Source organism: Rutidosis leptorrhynchoides, chromosome 10 (genome assembly GCF_046630445.1).
Source record: "Rutidosis leptorrhynchoides isolate AG116_Rl617_1_P2 chromosome 10, CSIRO_AGI_Rlap_v1, whole genome shotgun sequence".
NCBI classification, from domain to species: domain Eukaryota; kingdom Viridiplantae; phylum Streptophyta; class Magnoliopsida; order Asterales; family Asteraceae; genus Rutidosis; species Rutidosis leptorrhynchoides.
Genome location: NC_092342.1, coordinates 201,100,618 through 201,112,130, shown reverse-complemented (window position 1 = coordinate 201,112,130; position 11,513 = coordinate 201,100,618). Strand labels below are relative to the sequence as shown.

At 31.4% G+C, this 11,513-nt stretch overlaps 1 non-coding gene across 1 annotated transcript; it reads left to right on the top strand.

Annotated features, from left to right (window-relative positions):
• Positions 1-288: 288 nt before the first annotated feature.
• LOC139873961 (small nucleolar RNA R71) lies at positions 289-395 on the top strand. The gene has a single exon (XR_011767670.1). It is a non-coding gene; the product is annotated as a small nucleolar RNA R71 (small nucleolar RNA).
• The last annotated feature ends 11,118 nt before the right edge of the window (positions 396-11,513 follow it).

Here is an 11,513-nt window from a genome sequence, read left to right as displayed (position 1 = left end):
TCACATTAACACTATACAACTTCGGGGTCCTAACATCTCTCGAAAGAATCTAACTTTGCGGAAATGGAATCAAAGTCATGGCTAGAATCGGCTCTAGCCACTTTAGATGATCTAACAATGTTTTTTTCTTGATGCCACTCATGTGAGTGGGAGGCTGTGTTATCAATAATTTTGTAAGCTTCAGTTGCGGTTTTCTTCATAATGGAACCACCAGCTGCTGTGTCGATGTCTTTTCGTGTAGCAACGTCGCATCCATGGTAGAATATTTGCACTATTTGGTAAGTGTCTAAACCATGTTGAGGACATCCTCTCAACAACTTTCCAAATCTTGTCCACGCTTCATATAAAGTTTCATTTGGCTTTTGTGTGAACGTAACAATTTCTCCTTGAAGTCTCATGGCTTTAGATGCCGAAAAGAATCTTTTAAGAAATTTCTCAACTAAAACATCCCATGTGTCAATCGCTCCTTCAGGTAACGATTCTAACCAATCTTTGGCTTCTCCCTTTAAAGTCCAGGAAAATAACATGAGATAGATCTGTTCATCCTCAACTTCTCTGATTTTAAATAGAGTACATATCCTATTAAAGGTTTGAAGATGATCGTTTGGATCTTCTTTTGGCGTACCACTAAATTCGCATCGATTAGTTAACATGTATAGGATTTGTCCTTTGATTTCATAATCTGGTGCATTAATGTCTGGTTGAGTAATGGCATGACCTTGGCCCGTGCGTATGGCTCTCATTCGATCTTCCATACTTAGAGGTTCTTGATTTTTCATGATTGAGTTTGTTGATTCTAAATCACTAGGGGATTCTGATTTAATGGTTTGTTTCTCGACAATCTCTGGATGAGTAATTTGTGGTTCAGGAGGAATGATTAGTGGTTCAGGATCTCTGAATTATCCTTGAATATCCTCCGGGTTCTCAATTATGAGGTTGGGTTCAAAAAATGGATTATTGGAAATTTGAATTGGAGTACTTGGTCGACTAGATGACGATTCTAAAGAAAAATCAACAGCGACGATATTGGCTAGATGTATTGATCGAGTTACAGGTAGTGAACGTATGAAAGGCGGTGAACGTTTTGCTCGGTGCATTCACTGAATATCCTATTAGTTATAAAGATAAAAATTATATAAGTTATCAAATTAATAGACTTTTCTGATTTTGCCCACGTTTCAAATAGCTAATAGATGCAGCAGGTAGCCAGGACCCTTTAAATCGGAAGCCCACAACTCGCCACTAACAAATCCAACTATTACTACGAACCAGAAAATTTTGGATGTCTATTAATTTAACCACTTAAAATAATTTTTCTTCGAAATTTAAAGAAAACTTTGAAAATTCTATGTCCTAAAAACTAGAGCGCAGAAATGAGAAAGAAAAATCGCGTCGAAAAATAAGAAGTCGAAAAACAAACGTCGAAAAATAATAAACGTTGAAAGGAAAGCGTCGAAACTTAAAAGTCTAAAAACTAATTATTAAAAAGGAATTAAAGATTAAAAGGAATTCTATATTCAAAACGGCAATAACTTAATTAGGCACTAAAATCTATTTAAAACTAAAGCGATAAGTGACGTCGTAAAATTCTAAAGCGCCTAAATCTTAATCTAAAGAAAAAGCACTTAAGGGAATTTACGGAAAATCCTGAGAGTTTAGAAAATATAAAATAACTACGGCAAAATCAAAGTTTAAAACTAATTACGAACGATAAATATACAAATTACGAATTAAACGATTAAAAATATATAATTTATAAAAAGATACAAATGATGAAATTACTTAAATTTATAAAAATATTATTTTTTTATATAAAATTATATAATTATTAAATCTAATAAAACTTAATAATTCAAATTTAAATTAAAGATAAACTAATTATTAATTTAATAAACCCTAAACTTAATTAATTATTATAATTATTATTAATTACAAACCCTAATTCGATCAGATTAAGGATCAGACCCTGTCAGACCAGGTCATGCGGTCGCATGGGTTCAATGTTTCCAGCTCATGCGATCGCATGGGAGTGCAGACTCAGTTTGATGCAGATTCAAAAAAATGCAGTTTCAGCGTTTTTTTTTTTTTTAACTTTTTAACTTTTTACTTTATAATGTTTATAAGTAATATTTATTAAAATAAACTTATATTTTTAAGAACTAAAAAAAATACTTTTATACTTTATATATATATAATTATTATTATTTTTTTATATTTTTGTATTTTTATGTTTAAAACTTCTTATATTTTTACAAAAATAGATTAAAAACTAAATATATTTTTTTTATATAGCGTTCGCTTTCGAGTCCCCGGCAACGGCACCAAAAATACTTGAGGTGTGCGAGGTGTAGTACGAAATAGATATTATTTTATTACGAAATACTATTAAATACGATACAATTTACACAAGTTATTTATTTATTTATAGAATGGACATACCTAAACCTTGCTACAACACTTATAGGCAGTGTACCTAATCGTAGAGTAGTGTAGTTTTTAGTAAGTCCGGTTCGTTCCACAAGGATCTGCTGAGTTTAACGCTATATTTTTATTAACTATATTTGTATAAATATATATATAAGTAGTATTATTATTATTATTATAAAAGGGGGTTTTACCGTTTAATGACCGGTTTGTCGCTTTTCCGTCTTAAATCACAATTAAAACCTAATATAAAATATTAAATATAACTTAATTTAAAGCATAAAGTAAATGATGATAATTAAAAGTGCGATAAAATAAAAGTGTGATAATTTAAAGTACGATAAATAAAATGACAATAAATAAAATGACGGTAAATAAAAGTACGATGAGATATAAATTAAAGGAATTACGCTTATTTAAACTTCCGTAATCATGATGTTTGACGTGTTGAATTTAATTTATTACCATGGGTTAATTGTCCTTTGTCCTGGATTATTCGATATGTCCATCTGGTTTTGTCCATAATAGTCCATCGATCATAATTATAAAGTGCGAGAGTCTTCGTTAAATTAACCTTATCCCCGAAGTCAAATATTCCAACTAATTGGGGACTTAAACTGTAACAAGGTCTTAATACTTTGTTTAATGAATACACCAGGTTATCGACTGCGTGTAATCCAAGATTTTAATACTTTCTTAACAATTACACCAATTACCCTTGAATGTAACCCCCCATATTTTAACGAGTCCAATAACTATTAATTCATCCCTGTGTCCGGTTAAATGAACAATTATTGGTATTTATAAATATCCTACCCACTGTACCCAGTTAAGCGTATGTGGTTAAATATAAATACGTCAAATTATAAATCTCTATATTAAATCAACGAGATATCATTTAATTAATATAAAGCCCATTAATAGCCCATAGTCCAATTTCCACAAGTGTCGGTCTTTTGTCCAAACACCAATTATGGTCCAAAGCCCAATAACCTCGTCTTTAATATTTAGTCCAACATCATTATTACTTCGGCTTAAATAAGCATAATAATAACTTAGCTACGAGACATTAATTTAAAAAGGTTGAACATAACTTACAATGAGTATTAATAGCGTAGCGTTACACGGATAGAGTTTTGACTTACAAAACCTTAAAACATTCGACTCTATTACCTTATTATTATTAACTTAATATTAAAATTATAATTAAAATATAAATATAAATATATATTTGAGAGAGAGTGAATATCAGTTGATGAAGGTTTCAATAACTCGTCCAATTCGTTCGCTATTTATATCACTTGGCCTGGAATTTCTTCCCATGCGATCGCATAGATTTATAACTACCAGGCCATGCGATCGCATGGCCTCCTGGGACAGCTCACTTCATCTTGTTTTCTAGCTTGCTGACAGTTTTTAATAATATAATATAATATATATAATTTTATATAATTATATATATATATATATATATATATATATATATATATATATATATATATATATATATATATATATATATTATATTATATTCATGTGCATAGTAGACTTGCACTTTCAGTTCCATTGAGTTGCGCGTTGATAGTTGGTTTGTGTCCCAGTTCCAGATTTTTGAACGTCCTTTCGTACGATTTAATATCTTGCACTGTGTGATCAGCGGCTTGTACTCTTGTAATTTTTAGACGTTTCTCACCAATAATTTGAACCACTTGGATTGTACTTTGTACTTTTTAGCTTTTTGGTCGTTTGCGTTTTTAAATCGTCGAATCTATCTTTTGTCTTCACCTTTTATTATTTAAACGAATATCACTTGAAAATAGAACAATTGTAACTAAAAGCTTGTCTTTCTTGAAGGATAATGCTATGAAATATGTGTTCGTTTTTAGCATTATCAAATATTCCCACACTTGAGCGTTGCTTATCCTCAAGCAATATAGAACTTGAATATAACTTTACTAGAATCACTTCTTTATTCTTCACACTTTGTACATCGGTGATTTTGATACGGCGGTATGAACAATGATAGTAGCGTTGTGGTTTACAGTCCCACATGACTATACAAATTTAGATCCTTTAGGAAATTGGATCTTTATGAAAACATTTGATCTTTTTGAAAATACATTCAGTTAAGTTTTCCGGAATAACCCTTCACCGGTGTTTGCAAAATGTTTTTGTGGGTTTTGTGGGTTTCTGTTTTTTAAAATTTTAGCTCAAAACTTATGGTTTTGTGTCACCCACTTGCTAACCTTGTATTAGGAAAGCAACACGTCCAGTTTACTTATTCCGTATATTACCTTTTGGTAAACTACCATCCGGTTATAAAGGAAAGCGTTGAACAAGCAACTGTTAAGGCAATGTCTAATGAGATGCTTTTGATTATGGTCCACAACGTGTCAGATGCAATTACTATCCTTTGTAGGAGCAATAGTAAAGATCACCCTATAATTTTTCGGTCTGGTACAAGGTCCTATCTTCGACCATGCTATGCAACCACCGTTCTTACGGTTGACACCCGATTTGGTTCAGGTGACCTAATGAATTTCGGTGAATTCTTAGGATTTTACATTCAATGGTAATGAACGCATTGAAAATAGGTTTTCAGAAAACAAATTGGTTTTAATTTGATCAAAATATTTTCTCGTTCAAGCTCGAGTTTAGATATCATCAAATTTCATGAGTTTGTAATTCTCAATCTTTAAGGTCAATCTCAAGGATTGAGTAATATCAGTCTTAAAATCCGATTTTTGATCTTTAAAGAGATTATCCTTTCTGGGGATCTGATTCATTAGTCTTATAAGCTAATTTATACGGTGCCCCCCATTGTACGAGATAGATCCTCTCATGGTTAGGATAAGTCTGACCACTTGGCGACCCTGTTTGATGCTGAGGTCCGTGGATTTTCGGCTGATTTTCGAGAAAACTTTTCAAGGTTTTTTGTAGACTCTACAACTGGTCTGGATGACAACTTCCTGACCTAAATCAAGAAGCGCGTATCTTTTTCTCGGAAGACTTTACTTCCTTTTAAATTCCATTTATATTACAATAAACTGGGTAAAACTGATTAATATCGTCTAAAACAAAAGTATCTTCAATTATTTATACAAAAATATGTGATATATGTTCTAAATAACTTGGTAAATATTTCCCACACTTGGCTTTTATATTTCTTTCTTTGCTTTTTTATTCTCTTCTATTCCATTTTAAATGAATTCAAGCGTTTTGGGTTGTTTCTCAATTTATGTCCTTTCTGAGGTAACAATAATTTCGGTGTTAACACCTAGTTTTATCGTTCATAAATATGTATAAACATGATTTTGAGTTCATTTAGTTGAAAATTTTTTAAAAATTTTACTAGAAGTGGGTAGTCAGTATATAAGACTAGGGCTGTTCTTTATTATCAGAGAGCACTAGATTCTAATACAACTACTACGTTACTAGTAAAGTTTAACGGTGGCTATTAAACCAAGTATATAAGTCAAATTTTTTTTTTTAAACTGAAAGAATTTAATCCCTTCCCACACTTAAGATCTTGCAATGCCCTCATTTGCAAGAAATAGTAACAATTTAAATTATTGAGTGTGATTAGCGTAGAAAAATGATTAAATTTTACCAAAGTTTCCAAACATATTGTTGTTTGTTTGAATGATAACTGGTGCACATCATTTGTTCATTCCCGCAGTTGTTATATCACACTTATTTTGCATCGTGTCATCAAAATTAGTTGTTTTTGCTGAACTTAATGCCAGTCTTTGAAAGTTCGCTGTTTTACCCTGTTGTGTACAATTGACAATATACATACAATACAAATATACACATGCATGGTAATTTGAAATGGGACTTAATATCTCACTTTCAAATTATAAATATGAAATATTAGTAACACAATAATAAAAATGTTAAACATTACATAAAAGTATCAAAATGTTAAATGTTTAACATAAATAGATAAAAATAATAAAAGATAAGAAATCACCAATGGAACACTATCAATTTGGATATGGATTCCAGTTCATATCATTGCTCAGGTTCCATGGTTGGTGATAGGTGTCCTGGTAGGCTTGGTTGGGGTCGTACAGGTCAAAGGGTGGTCTCATGTCGGGCTGATGTGGTGGATAAAAAGCAGGCCGAGTCGGGATGTAGTTATGTGGTACCTGATATGATAGCTGGCTCATGATTTGGTGCTGATGATAGGCCCATCTATCATGCTGGCATCGCCTGGATTGCTCGTATAAATCCGCGACTCTCCACTGCACATACTGACGATGCCTAGCCTGGTTATTCATTTCCACCTCATCTATATGCTGATAAACGTCAGTATAACTATCCCTAATGACATCCCTAATGTCATGTGCTTCCTCCATCTCCTCATCCGAACCCCTCTCTACCTGTGGATGGGTACCCTGGTATGGTATTGGCCGATTGTGACTCCGAGTTAGTACATTTGCACCTTGATATACCTGCAAACCTATAGTATCGGTTTGTTCCTCAACCACCATCATTAGACCCCCGTCTTCCCTATCTACACCTAAATACTCTCCAATGAGAGTAACAAAAATTCCTCCTCCTATTATTCCCCCGTCCTGTATACCTTCCACAACTTTGGACAAATAATAACCAACACAGTAGGGGATATTAACAAAGCCTCTAGTGTCTCGAATGCACTTAAGGTAGAATAAATCGTTTAGAGTCATTTTCTCCTTGTTTTTACCTCTTTGTGTAATCGATTTTGCTAAAAATCTATGTATTATACGGAGCTCTGCTTTATTAATATCTAAATAGGAGTGTCTTCCTCCCCGTGTAAACACATTAAAATTTGACATACGCCTCCATATGGCGTTAGCGTCAAAACCTCTATCTACCCTATCACCGTTATAAATCAAAGATGTACAATCAGGTGATAATAATTCAATGGGGGTGTAAATCTGCAAAGCCCTAGCCATGTCTAGCATGGACATCCTGTACATCCTACCTCCAAGTAAAAATCTAAGAAAACTCTTATCGTCTAATAAAGATACTTCCTTTAAACGAAATTCAAATCAATGAAAAACTTCAATTCATTGAAGAACCTGTCGAGATAATGGATCGGAAGGTTAAAGGACTTAAGAAAAACAAAATACCAATCGTTAAGGTTCGATGGAATGCTCGCAGAGGACCCGAGTTCACCTGGGAGCGTGAAGATCAGATGAAGAAGAAATACTCACACTTATTTCCAGATGATGCGTCAACACTTCCAACTGCTTAAAATTTCAGGACGAAATTTATTTAACGGGTAGGTACTGTAGTGACCCAAACTTTTCCATGATTATATATTATATGAGATTAATATTTACATGAATAAATGTTTCCAACATATTAAGCAATCAAACTTATTAAGACTTGATTAATTGAAATGAGTTTTATGTAGACAATTGACCACCCAAGTTGACCGACGATTCACGAACGTTAAAACTTGTAAAAACGACATGATGATATATATATATATATATGGGCATATATATGGTTAACATGAGATTATGATAAGTAAGTATTTCACTAAGTATATTAACAATGTGCGATATACATAAAAAATGAGATTATTGAATTATGAAGCTCCAAACGATATACATAACGATTATCGTTATAACAACGTCTTACTAAATACATATGTATCATATTAAGATATTGTTACACTATATTTAACATGATAAGATGATAATTATATATATCATTAAGTATGTTAACAATGAACTACATATGTAAAACAAGACTACTAACTTAAGAATTACAAAACGAGGCATATATGTAACGATTATCGTTGTAACGACATTTTAATGTATATATATCATATTAAGATATATTCATACATCATAATATCATGATAATGTAATAATTTAACATCTCATTAGATATAATAAATATTGGGTTAACAACATTAAATGAGATCGTTAACTTAAAGGTTTCAAAACAACACTTTCATGTAACGACTAACGATGACTTAACGACTCAGTTAAAATGTATATACATGTAGTGTATTAAGTTGTATTAGTACACTTTCGAAAGACTTCAAGACACATATCAAAGTACTTCTACTTAGCAAAAATGCTTACAATTACATTCTCATTCATTTTCATCAACAATTCTACTCGTATGCACACGTATTCGTACTCGTACAATACACAGCTTCTAGATGTATATACTATTGGTATATACACCTCAATTGTAGTGACCCGAACTTTTCCATGTTTATATATATTAATTGAGATTGATATTTACATGACTAAATGTTTCCAACGTGTTAAACAATCAAACTTGTTAAGACTTGATTAAATGAAATAAGTTTCATATAGACAATTGATCACCCAAGTTGACCGGCGATTCACGAATGTTACAAAATTGTAAAAACTACATGTTGTGGTATATATATACATATATATATGGTTGACATAAGTTTATGATGAGTAAGTATCTCACTAAATATATTAACAATGTGTGATATACATAAGAAATGAGATTACTAAGTTAAGAAACTCGAAATGATATATATAACGATTATCGTTTTGATAACGTCTACTAAATACATTTGTATCATATTAAGATATTGATACACTATATTTAACATGATAAAATGATATTTAAATATATCATTAAGTGTGTTAACAATGAACTACACATGTAAAAACAAGATTACTAACTCAAGAATTACAAAACGAGACTTATATGTAACGATTATCGTTGTAACGATATTTTAATGTATATATCATATTAAGAGATATTCATATATCATAATATCATGATAATATAATAATATAACATCTCATTTGATATAATAAACATTGGGTTAACAACATTAATTGAGATCGTTAACTTAAAGGTTTCAAAACAACACTTACATATAACGGCTAACGAAGACTTAACGACTCCATTAGAATGTATATACATGTTGTGTTTTGATATGTATTCTTACACTTTTGAAAGACTTCAAGACACATATCAAAGTACTTCTACTTAACAAAAATGCTTACAATTACATCCTCGTTCAGTTTCATCAATAATTCTACTCGTATGCACCCGCATTCGTACTCGTACAATACACAGCTTTTAGATGTATGTACAATTGGTATATACACTCCAATGATTAGCTCATAGCAGCCCATGTGAGTCACCTGACACATGTGGGAACCATCATTTGGCAACTAGCATGAAATATCTCATAAAATTACAAAAATATTAGTAATCATTCATGACTTATTTACATGAAAATAAAATTACATATCCTTTATATCTAATCCATATACCAACGACCAAAAACACCTACAAACACTTTCATTCTTCAATTTTCTTCATCTAATTGATCTCTCTCAAGTTCCATCTTCAAGTTCTAAGTGTTCTTCATAAATTCCATAAGTATAGTTTCATAAAAATCAAGAATACTTCCAAGTTTGCAAGTCTACTTTCAAGCTTTCTAATCCATTCCAAGTAATCATCTAAGATCAAGGAACCTTTGTTATTTACAGTAGGTTATCTTTCTAATTCAAGGTAATATTCATATTCAAACTTTGATTCAATTTCTACCAATATAACAATCTTATTTCGAGTGAAAATCTTACTTGAACTGTTTTCATGTCATGATTCTGCTTCAAGAACTTTTAAGCCATCCAAGGATCCTTTGAAGCTAGATCCATTTTTCTCATTTCCAGTAGTTTTATCTAGAAAACTTGAGGTAGTAATGATGTTCATAACATCATTCGATTCATACATATAAAGCTATCTTATTCGAAGGTTTAAACTTGTAATCACTAGAACATAGTTTAGTTAATTCTAAACTTGTTCGCAAACAAAAGTTAATCCTTCTAACTTGACTTTTAAAATAAACTAAACACATGTTCTATATCTATATGATATGCTAACTTAATGATTTAAAACCTGGAAACACGATGAACACCATAAAATCGGATATACGCCGTCGTAGTGAAACCGGGGGCTGTTTTGGTTTGGATAATTAAAAACTATGATAAACTTTGATTTAAAAGTTGTTATTCTGGGAAAATGATTTTTCATATGAACATAAAACTATATCCAAAAATCTTGGTTAAACTCAAAGTGAAAGTATGTTTTTCAAAATAGTCATCAAGATGTCGTTCTTTCGACGGAAATGACTACCTCTTTAGTAATTGACATGTAACTTAAATTTCCGACCATAAACCTATACTTTATCTATTTTTATTCTTAAATTAGAGGTTAATACGAAACCATAGCAATTTGATTCACTCAAAACGGATTTAAAATGAAGAAGTTATGGGTAAAACAAGATTAGATATTTTTGATCTTTTTAGCTACGAGAAATGTTTAACAAATCTATACAAATCATATCCTAACTAACTTATATTGTATTATACATGTATTCTAATATATTATGTAATCTTGGGATACCATAGACACGTATGCAAATGTTTTGACATATCATATCGTCCCATGTATAAATATTATTTGGAACAACCATAGACACTCTATATGTAGTAATGTTGGAGTTAGCTATACAGGGTTGAGGTTGATTCGAAAAATATATATACTTTGAGTTGTGATCTAGCCAGAGACGTGTATTCACTGGGTCGTGGATTGATTCAAGATAATATACATCAATTTATTTATGTATATCTAACTTTGGACAACTAGTTGTAGGTTATTAACGAGGACAGCTGACTTAATACACTCAAATCTTTAAAACATATTAAAAATGGTTGTAATTATATTTTGATCATACGTTGATATATATGTACATATTTGTATAGGTTCGTGAATCGATCTGTGGCCAAGTCTTATTTTCGAGGAAGGAAATATCTGTGAAAGTGAGTTATAGTCCCACTTTTAAAATCTAATATTTTTGGGATGAGAATACATGCAGGTTTTATAAATGATTTACAAAATAGACACAAGTACGTGAAACTACATTCTATGGTTGAATTATCGAAATCGAATATGCCCCTTTTTATTAAGTCTGGTAATCTAAGAATTAGGGAACATACACCCTAATTGACGACAATCCTAAAGATAGATCTATTGGGCCTAACATACCCCATCCAAAGTATCGGATGCTTTAGTACTTCGAAATT